This window comes from Manacus candei, unplaced genomic scaffold (genome assembly GCF_025592945.1).
Source record: "Manacus candei isolate 608988 ecotype Guabito, Panama unplaced genomic scaffold, ASM2559294v1 h1tg000006l, whole genome shotgun sequence".
NCBI classification, from domain to species: domain Eukaryota; kingdom Metazoa; phylum Chordata; class Aves; order Passeriformes; family Pipridae; genus Manacus; species Manacus candei.
Window position 1 is genome coordinate 756622 of NW_026138054.1, and position 15342 is coordinate 771963.

The following is a 15342-nucleotide window of genomic DNA, read 5'->3' on the forward strand; positions in this document are numbered from 1 at the left end:
CGTACTGGTCCATACTGGCTTATACTGGTCTATCCTGGTTTATACTGGTCTGTACTGGTCTGACCTTGATGGAGATGCTGAAGTGCCCCAACCCCCTTAACTGGTCCTTACTGGTCCCACCGCCCCATTCCCCGTTCCAGTCACCTGTACTGGTCCATACTGGTTTATACCGGTTTATACTGGCTCATACTGGTCTATACGGGTCTATACTGCTTTATACTGACCTGACCTTGATGGAGATGCTGAAGTGCCCCCAACCCCCTTAACTGGTTCTTACTGGTCCCACCACCCCATTCCCCGTTCCAGGGACCCGTACTGGTTTATACTGGTTTATACTGCTCTACCCTGGTTTATACTGGTCTGTACTGGTCTGACCTTGATGGAGATGCTGAAGTGCCCCCAACCCCCTTAACTGGTCCTTACTGGTCCCACCACCCTGCTCGCTGTTCTAGTGACCTGTACTGGTCCATACTGGTCCGTACTGGTTTTTTACTGGTTTTTTACTGGTCTATACTGGTCTATACTGGTCTATACTGGTCTGTACTGGTCTGTACTGGTCTATACTGGTCTATAATGGTCTGACCTTGATGGAGATGCTGAAGTGCCCCCAAGCGCCTTAACTGGTCCTTATCGGTCCCACTGCCCCATTCCCCATTCCAGTGACCCATATTGGTCTATACTGGTCCATACTGGTTTATACTGGTCTATACCGATCTATACTGGTCTATGCTGCTCTGTACTGGTCTGACCTTGATGGAGATGCTGAAGTGCCCCCAACCCCCTTAACTGGTCCTTACTGGTCCCACCACCCTGCTCCCCATTCCATTGACCCATACTGGGTCGTGGTGGCAAGAACCCCAGCAGGAGCCAGGTGGGGTCTTCCTGCCATTGGATGAGTGCTCTGGGAGGTCAGGGCTGCTCACAGATCCAGATCACAGCAGCACATTTCCAAGAGCACTGTCAAATGGGAAGGACAAAGCACAATTATTAGGAAGGAATGGAGCTTTTCTCAGTCAGTGTTTCCAGTTTCCTGCTCCTGAGGAATCTGGGGGTTGAGAAATGGAAAAGAAACTCTCATGTTGGACAAGTCACTGAGACTCCTGAGCTGTAACTTGGAATGCACAAGTGCTTCTGTAAGCAACTTCCTAAAGTGCTTTCAGTCTCTGCTCTGCTTTTGACAGAATCAGCATCACTTCTGCTGGACCCATCTGTTTTTTCTTTATCTGCCCTTTTCCACCTGCCTGAGGTTTCTCTCAGGTCAAAGTGAGAGCACAGACATTTGGATGGAGTGCTGACAGGGAAGTCATGAATGGATTTCTGATGTTGAATCTACTGTTTTGAAATCAGAAAATGTGGTGCTGAAGTCATCGTTAGCCTTTGAGAGGGAAACAGGAGAAAAATCGGATAAACTTGTTGCTAAAAATGAGCTGCTTCAAACTGAGGTTGACCACCTTCAAAGTCTTGTTGCGCCAGAGTGCAGAGAGAAAACTGTTGCTAAAAAAACAGGCTCCTGGTTTGGTCAGGCAACTTCATAAACCAGTGTCTTACCCTGGCATTGAGACTTGGGAAACCACAGAGAACCCTGATTCTAAGTCTCAGGAGAGAAAGAAACAAGGAGAATTTGAAGTTCAACTGATGTTTCTAGAGTCTCCCAGCTTTCCTCACATTAATGAAAATAGACTGAGTGATCCCTGTGATAATGAACAAAGGGAAGATTATTCTTTACCTCCCTCAATTTCCTTTGTGCCTGATACTGAATCCACTAAAAAACCTTGGACTCAAAAAGAGAACCCGACCCAGAAAACAACTCAATTCATTCTGATTCAAGTGGTTTAAGAGCAGAAGCATTATGGCGATAAACCTGGACAAATTAAAAGCCAACCAGTGAAATCCTATCAATATATCACATACCTTGGGATTCCACTTTGTTCTCATCAACAGTTAATACAATTTCCAATGGATATGGGGACAAAATGTTCGCAGCAAAATGCCAAAGATGGGATTAAAACCCAGACAAAAAAGAATTAAAATCACTGGAGAAAAAGAAGAAACCAGTCTTCAACCAAGAGCTTCACCCTGTTACTGTTTTGTTGATATTACCTTTTTGCTTTTTATTCTAATAATCATATTGTATGTTAAAATTTGGATGATTATGAAACAGTCAGCTCACTGATTACCCCCATCAATACTAGACGATGCCCGCAGTATACACCCGTCCCAGCCCCTCCAGGAGCCCTCAAATCCCATCCTGGTCCCACAGGACACTCCCAACTTCCCCTCAAACACTCTGAGGCCCCCAGATTGACTCCCAGATCCAGAAAACTCTTGCTGCCTGCCCATGGAGTGCCCAGTGTGGCCCACCAACTGCACCACAAAGCCAAAGCTTCCAGGCTTTCTTTCCTGGGAATTAGGGCTGTTCTTTCCTATTTTCAGCCATGCCTCCCAACTGATAGCCCAACTCCCAAACTGCTAGCATGCCTGTTGATACAGAATTGTTAAAATAAACCTTGCCAGTATATGTTTTCAGACACCGATTATTTAGTGTCGTTTCACTTTAATCCACCCCAAGGGAATTATTAATAAAAACCTGAGTTACCCCCTCTCCCCTTTTCCTGGGGCGGGTTGTAACACCAATCAGCACTGACTCCGCCCAGTAGGCATAGCAAAGGAAGTTTCCTTTTGGTTTAGGGTTTAGTGTTAGGGTTAGGGTTAGCGTTAGGGTTTAGGGTTAGGGTTAGGGTTAGGGTTAGGTTTTGAGTTAGGGTTAGGGTTAGAAAGGGTTAGGGTTAGGGTTAGGAAATTTAGGGTTAGAGTTATCAAAAGTTAGGGTTAGGGTTAGGTTTAGGGTTAGCAAAAGACAGGGTTACTGTTAGGGTTAGGGTTAGGGTTAGGGTTAGGGGTATAGGTAAGGGTTAGGGTTAGGAAGAATTTGTCTCAGTGCGTGATCTAACAATCGCGGTTTTAGCCCATTCCGGACACGCAGCGGTGCCCAATAAGCCCCTCTCAGGCTATAAGCCCGATTCACTGCCCACCGCTGTCAGAATCTTTTGCTTTTTCTCTTGGGTCTCTGCTTTTGCTGTTGCTGTTCAGTTGCGTGTCTGGCAGAATACCCACCGCCGTCCGGTATGTACTCTGTTTCTATAGAGCACTGTCCCCTAACCCCAACATTAAAAGAGAGACTGGAAGCTATGCGCAAACCCTGTTCCCTAACCCTAACCCTAACCAAGAGACTGCAAGCTATGCGCAAACCTTTTTCCCTAACCCTAACCTTAAAAGTGAGAAAGCAAGCTATGCGCAAACCCTTTTCCCTAACCCTAACCCTAAAAACGAGACTGCAAGTTATGCGCAAACCCTCTTCCCTAACCCGAACCTTAAAAAAGAGACTGCAAGCTATGCGCAAACCCTGTTACCTAACCCTAACCTTAAAAAAGAGACTGCAAGCTATACGCAAACCCTTTTCTCTGAACCTAACCATAAAAAAGAGACTGCAAGCTATGCGCAAACCCGATTCCCTGACCCTAATCCTAAAAAAGCAAATGCAAACCATGTGCAAACCCTGTTCCCTAACCTTAACCTTAAAAAAGAGACTGCAAGCTCTGCACAAAACCAGTTCCCTAACCCTAACTTTAAAAAAGAGACTGCAAGCTACTAGGGTTAGGATTAGGGTTAGGGTAAGGGTTAGGGTTGGGGTTAGGGTTTAGGGTTAGGGTTAGGGTTAGGGTTAGGGTAAGGGTTAGGGGTTAGGTTTGGGGTTAGGGTAAGGGTTAGTCAGAATCTGTCTCAATGCGCGATCTAACCATCGTGGGTTTACCCCATTCCAGGAACGCAGTGGTGCCCAGTAAACCCCTCTCGGGCTATAAGCCCAATTCAGTGCCCACCGCTGTCAGAATCTTTTGCTTTTTCTCTTGGGTCTCTGCTTTTGCTGTTGCTGTTCTGTTGCGTGTCTGGCAGAATACCCACCGCCATCCGGTATGTACTCTGCTTCTATAGAGCACTGGTCCCGCCCACTGGTTGGAGTCAAGAGGTGGAGTCCGTGTTGATTGTTCTGCGTCACTGGCTCCGCCTCCTGGGCGGAGTCAGTGCTGATTGGTGTTACAACCCGCCCCAGGAAAAGGGGAGAGGGGGTGACTCAGGTTTTTATTAATAATTCCCTTGGGGTGTGTAAGGGGGATATTTTTGAATTAGATGATCAATGGAGCATAGAGGCATGAGAACGAAGTCATATTAGGATGTGAAACCAGCTAGAGTATGGTACAATGTAACTTCATGGCACAAGCTAATTGTAAGGTCCATTGTGCTTTTCAGCAAGTCAGCCTGATATCCCCTATTATCAGAGCTGAGTTTTTCCTTGGTTTTGCTACATATTGCAAGGTAGATACATCTACCCTTGAAACACAATGGTAGAGGTCATCCATAGGGGTGAGAAAGATGATGATGGGAGGAAGATTATGTGGGCAGGGGTCACTCGCCCCTTGCCCCACAAGTAGGGCATGCGCAGACTGTTGCCATGAGGTAATGATCAGGCGGTGTTTGGCTGCCACTCAGGCATCACCTTATACTGCGTACTGGCCCTACGTAGTGTAATGTGGAACTGATAAAAATGGGGTGTCAGAGCTGCTGAGTTGAGCGATACTCATCCTACCACCGAGACTGTGTTGCTCCGCGGGGACGCCTGCTAAGCATGGGTACCGACCAGCTGCTGCAGATCCTGACAGTCCTGGCCTGTCTGTGTGGGTAAGCACAGTTTATTGATAGGAAGCAACTGAGAGAACAAACTTTTTTAATATCCTTTTAGTGTTCCTTTAATTCTCCTTTTATGTTTATAGTATTTTTCCTTTAGTTTCCCTTTTTACTAACCAATATCGTGTTATCCATAATATTGTGTTAAGATCCTTTTTTGGTATCCCTTTTTCACTAGTTAATACTGTATTAAATGCTGTTCGTAGTATTTGTTTTAATGCCACCCGATAAGATAGTTATTTTGTATCCTTTTTTCCTTTTTTAGTTTTTAATTCCTCTTGTTAAGTTTATTACTATTATTATTATTCTCACTGTAATAAAAGATATTTTGTGTGCTTGAGTATTTTTGGCACTTGTCTTTATTCCGGACATGTATCCGAACGTACTGCTACATAAATTGGCGTAGTCGGCAGGATACATGGAGGAATAAGCAGTGCCCCAGGGAATTCGTTGGTGGAGTGCTCAGCTGACGTGTCCCTGTGTATTGGTGGGAGATCTTCAGGTGGAGTGCACAGCCTGGAGAGCCGCGTCCCCGTGTGTGTTGTGTTAAGGGGGAGATTCTCAGGTGGGGAGCATAGCCTGGGAAGCCGCGTCCCTGTGTGTGTGGTGAACTCTGTGTGGGTGCCGTGAGTGCCAGTGTCTGGGTTCATATCTTCTGCTAGTTTTACTTTGTTTTGAACTGGTTTTTGTTGTTCTTGTTGATTAAGTTACTATATGGGTGGCAGTGTTTGTGTTTTATATGCTTTGTTTTTTGCATATGGGAGGTAGTTCTGAGCAATTAATTGTGAGTATACCACACTTCTTGAGACCTAGAATTAAGATTTGTCCTTTTTTGCAACTGTTGTTTATATGTATGACTTCGTTGTATTAATTGTAATAAGTATATCTTGGGACCTAGAGGCAGCCAGGAGATAAGGCTAGATCGGACTTTAAATTTTTTATTGTATTCGGTGTGGAGCGAATCAAAGCCTAGAAGATACCCAGTGGATTAAGTTTTATTGTTGTTTCACTCATAGATATGTCTTTCTGAGGATTTATTCAGAGTTATTGTAGAGTGTGTATTTTGTGGTTGGTATATAAAGATTTTAGATTTGATGTGTATGTGTAGTTAGGCTTGTTTGTGATGTAAGAGCCATAGTTTGTGGATTAGTGTGTCTCATTGTGTTTAGCTTAAAAATTGAGAATCTTTTGTCATTGTTCTGTTAGTGAGAACATTAGTAGATTAAGATGAAAAAGTGGTTAGGAGGGTCAGCCGCAGGCGGCAATGAACCTAAGAAAGCTCCTCCCCGTGAATTAATAGAATTGGGGCAGGAGCCATAGATTACTTTGTAGAATAAGTGGGAAGCATGTACAAAGATTCCTCTTGAGTATTGGGGGCAGCAGACCCCAATGGAGGTATTGCAATACTGGGAGCAGTTTACCCCTACTACTAAATCAAGCAGTCATCTGGAACAGGCTGGACGAATGGGGGGTGCACTGCTTACTGCATACAAGTTAACTGTGGAAAAATGCAAAAAACTGCAGGAGCAGCTGAATGCTCTAAGAGCCACTCAGCTGGTACAACGCCAGACTTGACCTTCAGGCCTAAAAGAACAGGGTAGAAGATAAATGTGTTACTTTAGCTGAGAAATATGCTGTGAGAACTGTTCGGCACAGACAAAGGAAAATAGACCCAAGTGATCAGGGACCAGGGGTGCGAGCTATAATCACTTCCCCTGATTGAGATCCAGAGAAGTGGGATAGTAACATATAGAGTAGTAGTGATGATTCTGATGAGGACGATTTTATAGAAAATTCAGAGAAGTTATCAACATCAGATGAGTTGGCACACAGAGCAAGGGGCTGACTCTGTGATAATAGACGATGTTGATGCCACGAAGTTTTTAGGGTTAACTAATGATGTATATGTACAAAATGCCCTTCGGCGTTTAAGACGAACACCAGGAGTTGATAGAACTTTGGTTTCAGTTATTGCTGAAGGTCTCAGTGACCGTTTTACTAATGATGGATCATGGCAGAATGGAAGTTCATCCTGGGTAACTCTGCATCAAGCAATCAAAATATTTAAGGGGGAAGGGATGAAAGTAGCTATTGAGCTGCAGAGCCCTGAACTTTACATGCAACAGCCTTTAATTCCAGTAATGCGAAACAAATTGTTAGAAGGCTGTCCTGTACCCTGGAAACCATACATTCATTATTCCACTGTTAGTGTCTAACTCGGGGGCACCCATAGAAGAGATCATAGAGAGGTTGCAGCAACTTGGTGACCTTCCAGGCCTCCCACCCACAGAACAAAACCTTAAATTATACTGTTGTGACGAGGAGGGGTAATATGACACCTCAAGTAGATATTAAGTTGTTAGTATTTGGAAGGGGGGAGTTGTTTGTGTTTTGTCTCCCACAGGACCCTGCTGGCTTCCAGCATGTTTGATGAAACCTTATCATGAGCGGCAAGAATTCTGGACAGAGATCAGTGAATGCTGAACAGCACAAGACCAACCCGAATATCACATGGAAGAAAAACATATCCTAAATATAATTAATTGTGTCTACTAACTTTTGCTAACTGGTGTAATGACTCAGTTATCGTGTACCTGTCTCTTGTGTGTCTTGTCCACACCTGATGTTGTGATTTATGTAATGAACAATGTCCTGGCCAGAGGCTGGGAGGCTATAGCTACCAAAGCCATGATTACTCCTGCATTAGCCTATTCAGTGCAGGTCATGTATCTTGAATAACAAGATGGATTGGTTATTCTTTTCTGCATAGCAAGTCTCGTGTCCCAATAGATCCCTGGATCTACTGCTCCAGAGATAAGAAGGTTTATATTTCTTAGATGAGTTGCACCAACAATCTGTATGCTTCGTTTTGTATTACTGGTAAGCAACAATCAGAATTGGAATCTTATTCCTGAACAGTGTGCTGCCAAGTTGTTCTGGCAGCAGTGTTAAAGGTAAAGGCTAAAGCTAAGCCCTGGCTTCAAGAAGTGAAGGACATATGTGATGCCGTGTGCAGAGGGACTGCAATTGTACTTGGTTTTGTCTCCTGGGATGGGGCAGACGTGCCATTAAGGGGGGAAAGAAGACAACAGAAAACTATAAAACTTGTAACATCCTGAAGCCTAATGGTCATCACTGTATAGAATGATCTGTTTCTGTGCTATTCATGCCACACCAGTGATGTTTGTGAAGATCAGGCAGAACGGTGTGGTTTGGGAATTCTAAATCAGACACTGATTGTTTTGCAGTGCTCATATTTGTATGTGTTTCATCCCGGTAGTGTTACAGCAAGTGGCAAGAATTATTTGGAATCAACAAATGACAGAAACCTTTTGGCTTACGAGTCTATACAAGAATATATGTGATTGTGAAATAACCATGTGTGAGGTGCTGGGCCTCGCAGAAGAAAAGCTTATGTTGAAAAGCTGGTTGGTAAGACTGCAAATGAAGGACTGATGTTTGTGGACCTCCCTATGGGCTCTGGCTCGCATCATGTTTACAATTTTCTTATGATGAACTGGTAATATTCTAGTTAAGTACAGAAATGATTTCACACTCAATGGTATAGTTAATGTGAAGATGGATAAAATTCTTTTATAGCATGGAGGCAAGAGATAACCTGTACTATCACTCCATGAGGTGAAGGGGGATTGACTGCAGTCAGGGGTAAACTGGGGCAGGACGGTTTGCTCCCGATGAGGCCTGGAATCTGAAAAGAGAGTGCAAGCTTTCTGTGGGAGCGGTTGGTGAGACCAGGATGTTGTCTGGTGTTGCATCAAATTCCAGATATACATTGCCTATGATGGCTCCTAACAGGCCTATAAATGTGTGACTGGCAGTCAACCACTTCATACTATAAAAGATGAATCCAGACTATAAAATTCTGAAATGAGAAGTTCTGTTGTACTAGACTTTATATTTTACAGAAATTCCTGAGATTCATTGCGTTGTCCGAGCCCATACGATTGGACACACCTGTTCACCTGTCCAAACTTAAAAACTAAGTCTGCCAACCAGGAAAAGATTATCTCAAGTACTGTTGACTCCAAGTAAATGACCACTGTAATCCACTTAGATCTCCTCACTGGGGATGGACATGATTATATTATTGTCTGTATTTTCACTGTTACTCAGTTGTTATGTTGTTTACATTTTTAGAAATGACACTTCATCAATACACTGTTCGAGTCATTCACCAGTGTCATGGTCCAACCATGGACCACGCGGTGGGATGGAATCCAACAGCCCCCAGGAGCTGGTTTCTCCCCTGAGGGTGCAGAGCAGCAGGGCCTTTTCCAGACCCAACTGTACCTTCCAGAAAGATATCAGCTATACTTTGCTTCTTTGTTGACTTCTGTTTTAGATGTCAATGTGTGGACCACCCTGACCAACGTGACGAAGATGGACGTGATACGTGTGTCCATGGTAACTCCCACGAGTCTTTTTCGCACCTGTCTGGTTGGAGTACCCATTGATAACTACTGGTGGGGAACTCTATATAATGAGACCGTGTTAGCAAACTGCACATATCCAAGAGTTGACATTTTTTCTTAGAGATATTTACCAGAACGCATCAGCTTGGTGCAATGAGACTCTGCAAAAACGATTTATTCCTGGATCCGATGTGATAGGTCTCCCAAATGATCTGTTTCTCATTTGTAGACAAAGAGCATGGAAAGGTATTCCGGGAAAGGCTGTAGGAGGCCCTTGTACCTTTGGACGATTAACCTTTTTTCATCCTCACAGCCTAACCTTGCCTAAACTAAGAAGACGCAGACGTAGCACACGGCGGTTTACTCTGGACTGTAGCTCTGATGTAGAGTTTTGGAATAAGGCTGAAAGAATAACTGCTAGTATAATATCTCAGATAGAGACTGCTCATGCTTTGGCTTCTTTAAATAAACTAGAATGCTGGTTGGCTAAAGAAGCTAACGCTACTTCTGCTGCTTTGAGTGCATTGCTCACAGATGTAGACTCTGTTAGACATGCAAGTTTACAAAATAGAGCTGCTATTGATTTTTTGTTGTTAGCCCAGGGACATGGCTGTCAAGATTTTGAGGGCATGTGCTGCATGAATTTAAGTGATCATTCTGAATCTGTTCATGCTAACATCCAGAAATTAAAAGCCCTTACTCAACAATTACATGTTCATGATGAATGGAACCTCTTTGGTGATTAGAAATGGAGATGGCCCTGGTTACGAAAAGTGTTGATAAGCTTGTCAGTAGTTGAATGTATAATAACATGCATATTGTGTATGATTCCCTGTATACTAACATGTGTACGTTGAATGATAAACACCAAGCTAAATGCATTACAATCTCGAGTAGTTCGTTATCACCCTCTTGCTACCATTGATCACGTGGTGGTATGTAAGGGGGATATTTTTGAATTAGATGATCAATGGAGCATAGAGGCATGAGAACGAAGTCATATTAGGATGTGAAACCAGCTAGAGTATGGTACAATGTAACTTCATGGCACAAGCTAATTGTAAGGTCCATTGTGCTTTTTAGCAAGTCAGCTTGATATTCCCTATTATCAGAGCTGAGTTTTTCCTTGGTTTTGCTACATATTGCAAGATAGATACATCTACCCTTGAAACACAATGGTAGAGGTCATCCATAGGGGTGAGAAAGATGATGATGGGAGGAAGATTATGTGGGCAGGGGTCGCTCGCCCCTTGCCCCACAAGTAGGGCATGCGCAGACTGTTGCCATGAGGTAATGATCAGGCGGTGTTTGGCTGCCACTCAGGCATCACCTTATACTGCGTACTGGCCCTACGTAGTGTAATGTGGAACTGATAAAAATGGGGTGTCAGAGCTGCTGAGTTGAGCGATACTCATCCTACCACCGAGACTGTGTTGCTCCGTGGGGACGCCTGCTAAGCATGGGTACCGACCAGCTGCTGCAGATCCTGACAGTCCTGGCCTGTCTGTGTGGGTAAGCACAGTTTATTGATAGGAAGCAACTGAGAGAACAAACTTTTTTAATATCCTTTTAGTGTTCCTTTAATTCTCCTTTTATGTTTATAGTATTTTTCCTTTAGTTTCCCTTTTTACTAACCAATATCGTGTTATCCATAATATTGTGTTAAGATCCTTTTTTGGTATCCCTTTTTCACTAGTTAATACTGTATTAAATGCTGTTCATAGTATTTGTTTTAATGCCACCCGATAAGATAGTTATTTTGTATCCTTTTTTCCTTTTTTAAATTCCTCTTGCTAAGTTTATTACTATTATTATTATTCTCACTGTAATAAAAGATATTTTGTGTGCTTGAGTATTTTTGGCACTTGTCTTTATTCCGGACATGTATCCGAACGTACTGCTACAGGGTGGATTAAAGTGAAACGACACTAAATAATCGGTGTCTGAAAACATATACTGGCAAGGTTTATTTTAACAATTCTGTATCAACAGGCATGCTAGCAGTTTGGGTGCTGTCATACCACAATGTGACACAGAGATAACCTTTGGGGGGGGAAAGAAAATGCATAGGGGAGAGAAAGGCAGGAGAAGAGCAAGGGAGAGTAAGAGAAAGAAAAGCTGAGAGTGGACAGATGTATATAGTCACCGCCCACGGGGTCCAGCGATGCTTCCATGTCTGTCAGTTGAAGTGGTGGCCTTGATCTGCCGGGGGTGAAGGAGGGAAGTCCCCATACTCCAAGAAGTTATGAGTTATAGCCATGATTAGTGTCACAGACCATGCCTCGAGCCTCCAACATCTCGAGGGTTGCAGTCTCTCTTCTAAGGTTAGGGAACAGGCTTTGGGCATAGCTTGCAGTTACTGTGTGGACCAATTGTCAGAGACTGAAATGGTTAATGATTTATGCATTCTAGGAGACTTTTCAGGCTTTTGACTTGCATGATACCTCTGATGAGCAGTCGGGCCCCTCCCTCCCTCCAGTGCTGACGGTGTGAAGCCCTGCAAAGGCAAGAGCTGAGTTTACAGGTTTTTGACTGTTGATATATCTGATGAGGAATCAGGCCCCTCCCTCCCTCTGCTATGAGATGTTGGGGTTAGGGTTAGGGTTAAGGTTAGCAAGGGTTAGGGTTTAGGTTTTAGGGTTTACGGTTTGCGTTCCTGGAATGGGGTAAACCCACGATAGTTATATCGCGCATTGAGACAGATTCTGACTAACCCTAACACTAACCCCAACCCTAACCCCTAACCCTTACCCTAACCCTAACCTTAACCCTAACCCGAACCCTAACCCTAACCCTAACCCTAACCCTAACCCTAACCCTAAACCCTAACCCCAACCCTAACCCTTATCCTAACCCTAACCCTAACCCTAACCCTAGTAGCTTGCAGTCTCTTTTTGAAAGTTAGGGTTAGGGAACTGGTTTTGTGCATAGCTTGCAGTCTCTTTTTTAAGGTTAAGGTTAGGGAACAGGGTTTGCACATAGCTTGCATTCACTTTTTTAGGATTAGGGTCAGGGAATCGGGTTTGCGCATAGCAACACTAACCCTAAAAAAGAGACTGCAAGCTATGCGCAAACCCCGTTCCCTAACCCTAAAAAAACCCCTAACCCTAACCCTAACCCTAACTCTAACCCTAACCCTAAACCCTAACCCCAACCCTAACCCTAACCCTAACCCTAACCCTGATTCTAAGTCTGAGGAGAGACAGAAACCAGGAGACTTTGAAGAACTGATGTTTCTACAGTCTCTCAGCTTTCCTCACATTAATGAAAATTGGCTCATTGAGGATAATGAGGATGCAGCTTCTGCTATGGGGAATTCTAAGCATTCTGGGGTCGGTAAGACAACCTGGTAAGTAACACTTGAGTGAATGGGGGGTTGTCTTGGGGGCTTGTTTCTCTTCTCTTTTCTGTCTCTTGGTTTCTCATTTTGTTTGCTACTTTCTTTGGAATAAATGTTGTTTTGTTCAGCTTTCAACTGTGTACTGGTTTCAGTTTTGGCAATCTCCCTGCTGCCACGGTCCAGGGGGATGGGAAATAGGACTGAGCACTGCAATAACGGTTCTTGGCACAGTTGAGGGTTCGTGCAGCAATGCCACTTTATTCAGGGACAACAGGGGTTTAAATAAGGGGTTTAAAGTCTGAGAGGAGGATTCTGAACTGGGGAGGAGCATGGGACTGACAACTCAGGGAAAAGTGTGATAGGAAGACAGGGAAAAGGTGGGTGGAACTTCGGAGTTCCTCTTTACCTCTTTACTCCTGACGGGGTACTGCGATCCCCCTACACCGCTGACTCTGATGTCAGTGGTCTGGGCTGGCCAGCTGTACGACCAGTCCTTGGAGGCAATTATGGTGACATCCGCCCCCATGTCGAGTAACCCTTCCACCTTGACTTTCTGAGGGTGCCTAGGTTGAGAAAAGTAGATGAGACATGTTAGAAGAGGGCGAGAGGTCTTCACCGAGGTTGTCCAGTGGACTTCCCTCAGTGATCCCTCCCTCCGCTCCTCATCTGGGGACACCACGCAGAGCAGCTCGTTGGTGGAGACCATCTTCGCCACGGGGAAGCGGTCCTCCAACTGCACGGGAGGGAGATGCACAGTTAGGCATATAGCTATATTTGTGTTCGTTAGTCCCGTCAGGAGAGTAGGCACTACAATTATTCCCTTAGCCACTGCTGAAAAGTGCGATATCATGAGGTAAGTCTTATCTGGATCGACCGGGGCAGATGGTCTAACCCTGACCTGCTCATAGGAGCTTAGGTGAGTAGACGGGTGAGTAACGGAAAGGATTATCCAATTTAGGGGAACACACTGGTTTTTAACTGAGATAGGGTCTGCTGAATTTAAAGGATCACACTGAACGGGAATGAGGTCTTTCGGAGGCTCTTGGGTAATGGGGTAGCTGGGCGCGGTGTTGGGCGCAGGATGGAGCGGAAAGCAGGGGTTATTTGTGTCGTCGCGCCCCCCTGGGCGCTCTGCTCCCCGTTTCCCTGATGTTCACAGGAGCAAGGGTGAAGATCGGGCAAAGATTGGAAGGTTACCCTTTTCCTCAGCTCTGGGGACCTCCTGGGGGGAAGGGGCTCACCATTGATATTGGTCATTGACCTACAACTAGAAGACCAATGGCGGCCCTTCCCACACCTCCGACATAGGGTCTTAGGCAAATTTGGTTCGGGGACTAACTTAGGACAATGTTTTTTGAAGTGTCCCTTTTCACCACAATTGAAACATGATTGGGGACCCATGAAAGTGGCAGCCAATAGACGCGCTTTATGGGAATTGGAACCTATATTTTTACAAGCGTCTATCATTTTGAGTAGGGAGGGATCCTTTAACATCTTCAAAGCTTTCTGACAGTCCTCATTCGCCTTTTTGATAACCAATTTATTGAATAAAATTTCCTGGCTCTCTTTTTGGTGGACCTGCCTGCTGATTGCCTCTTTTAGCCTGGTTATGAATTCTACAAAAGGTTCTTTTGGGCCTTGGTTAATAAGTGTGAAAGAAGGCGTCCGCACATAGGCATCTGTCACCCTTTTCACGGCCTCTAATGCCAATTCTTTAGTCGCTTCTAAAAATTTGGGGTCAATTCGAGCTTGATCCCCCCTACTCGAATAGTTCCCCTCCCCATAGAGCATGTCTATTGCCTGCTGAATTGGGATTCCCCTTCTTTCCATTTTGTCATTGACATATGCAGTGATTAATTTTTTCCATTCTACCTCAAATACTGAGGACTGTACTGTTGTAAAGAGTCCTCCTATCACTGCTCTTATGTTGTAACGTATCAGCTTATAGGCCAGGAAGAAGGATTCTAGCAACTCGATGGTGAAGGGTGCCCCCAACCCATACTCGACGATGACCTTTTTCATATCTTTTAGCATGTCGTTACGAGGCAAGAATGAGATGCTCAATATGAGAATCAGCAAGCTTCGTTTATTGATCATTGCTAACAGCTTAAATATGCTTTATAATTAGTTCATACATATTGCAAAAGCTAAGCTCATTATTGGTTCTGCTTAAATGTTGATCTCACCTCTTACTCATTTCTTTGTTGACACAGGTGGTACTCAGTTGCTTTTTGTTTTGCTAATCACAATGTCCTGTTTACCAGCTAGCTAACAGGGTACAAGGGCACTGTAACCTCGCTATCTAAGATGTTCCCACTGCCTAGGCAAGCCGTGTTCTATAGCCAATTCCCTACAGCCACTCTGGGGCCCTTCCTTCCTCTACATAGATGGGAAATGCTTTTAGGAATTCAGTGTCTTTAGCGCTAGCAGCCTCCTCCCTGAAGGCTCTCCAGATATCTGGTAGCTTAAGCTGCCATTCAGGGGAGTGCTGCATTAAGTCTATGTCCGGTTCAGGGTGGTGGCAGGCGGGGTAGGCCTCGGTGGTGTGAGGCCTATGGGCGCAGCCATCTTGCCGGAAGGAGGCCCTGACCTTCGCCTTGACCCTGTCCTTTGCCACCCTTCCGCCCCTTGAAGGTGATGTATCCGGCGAAGAGGCGGGGCTGGAGGAAGTGGGTGTGCTCGTGGGCATGCCGGGGGAGGGATCTCTGATGCAATCAGGTGGAGGCGGAGGCGGCCTGGAGGGTGGTGCTAAGGGAACCTGCCTCCTCCTTTCCTGCGCTGATTTTTCCCGCGGTGTCCCTTCCCGCCTTTTCTCCGCGTGGTCCCTGG

The 15342-nt window shown here is 44.9% G+C and overlaps 1 long non-coding RNA gene across 1 annotated transcript in view; it reads right to left on the reverse strand.

Moving 5' to 3' along the window:
• Positions 1 to 15342, reverse strand: part of LOC127480848 (uncharacterized) — a 51421-nt gene that overhangs the window by 5028 nt on the left and 31051 nt on the right. The window lies entirely within an intron of this gene.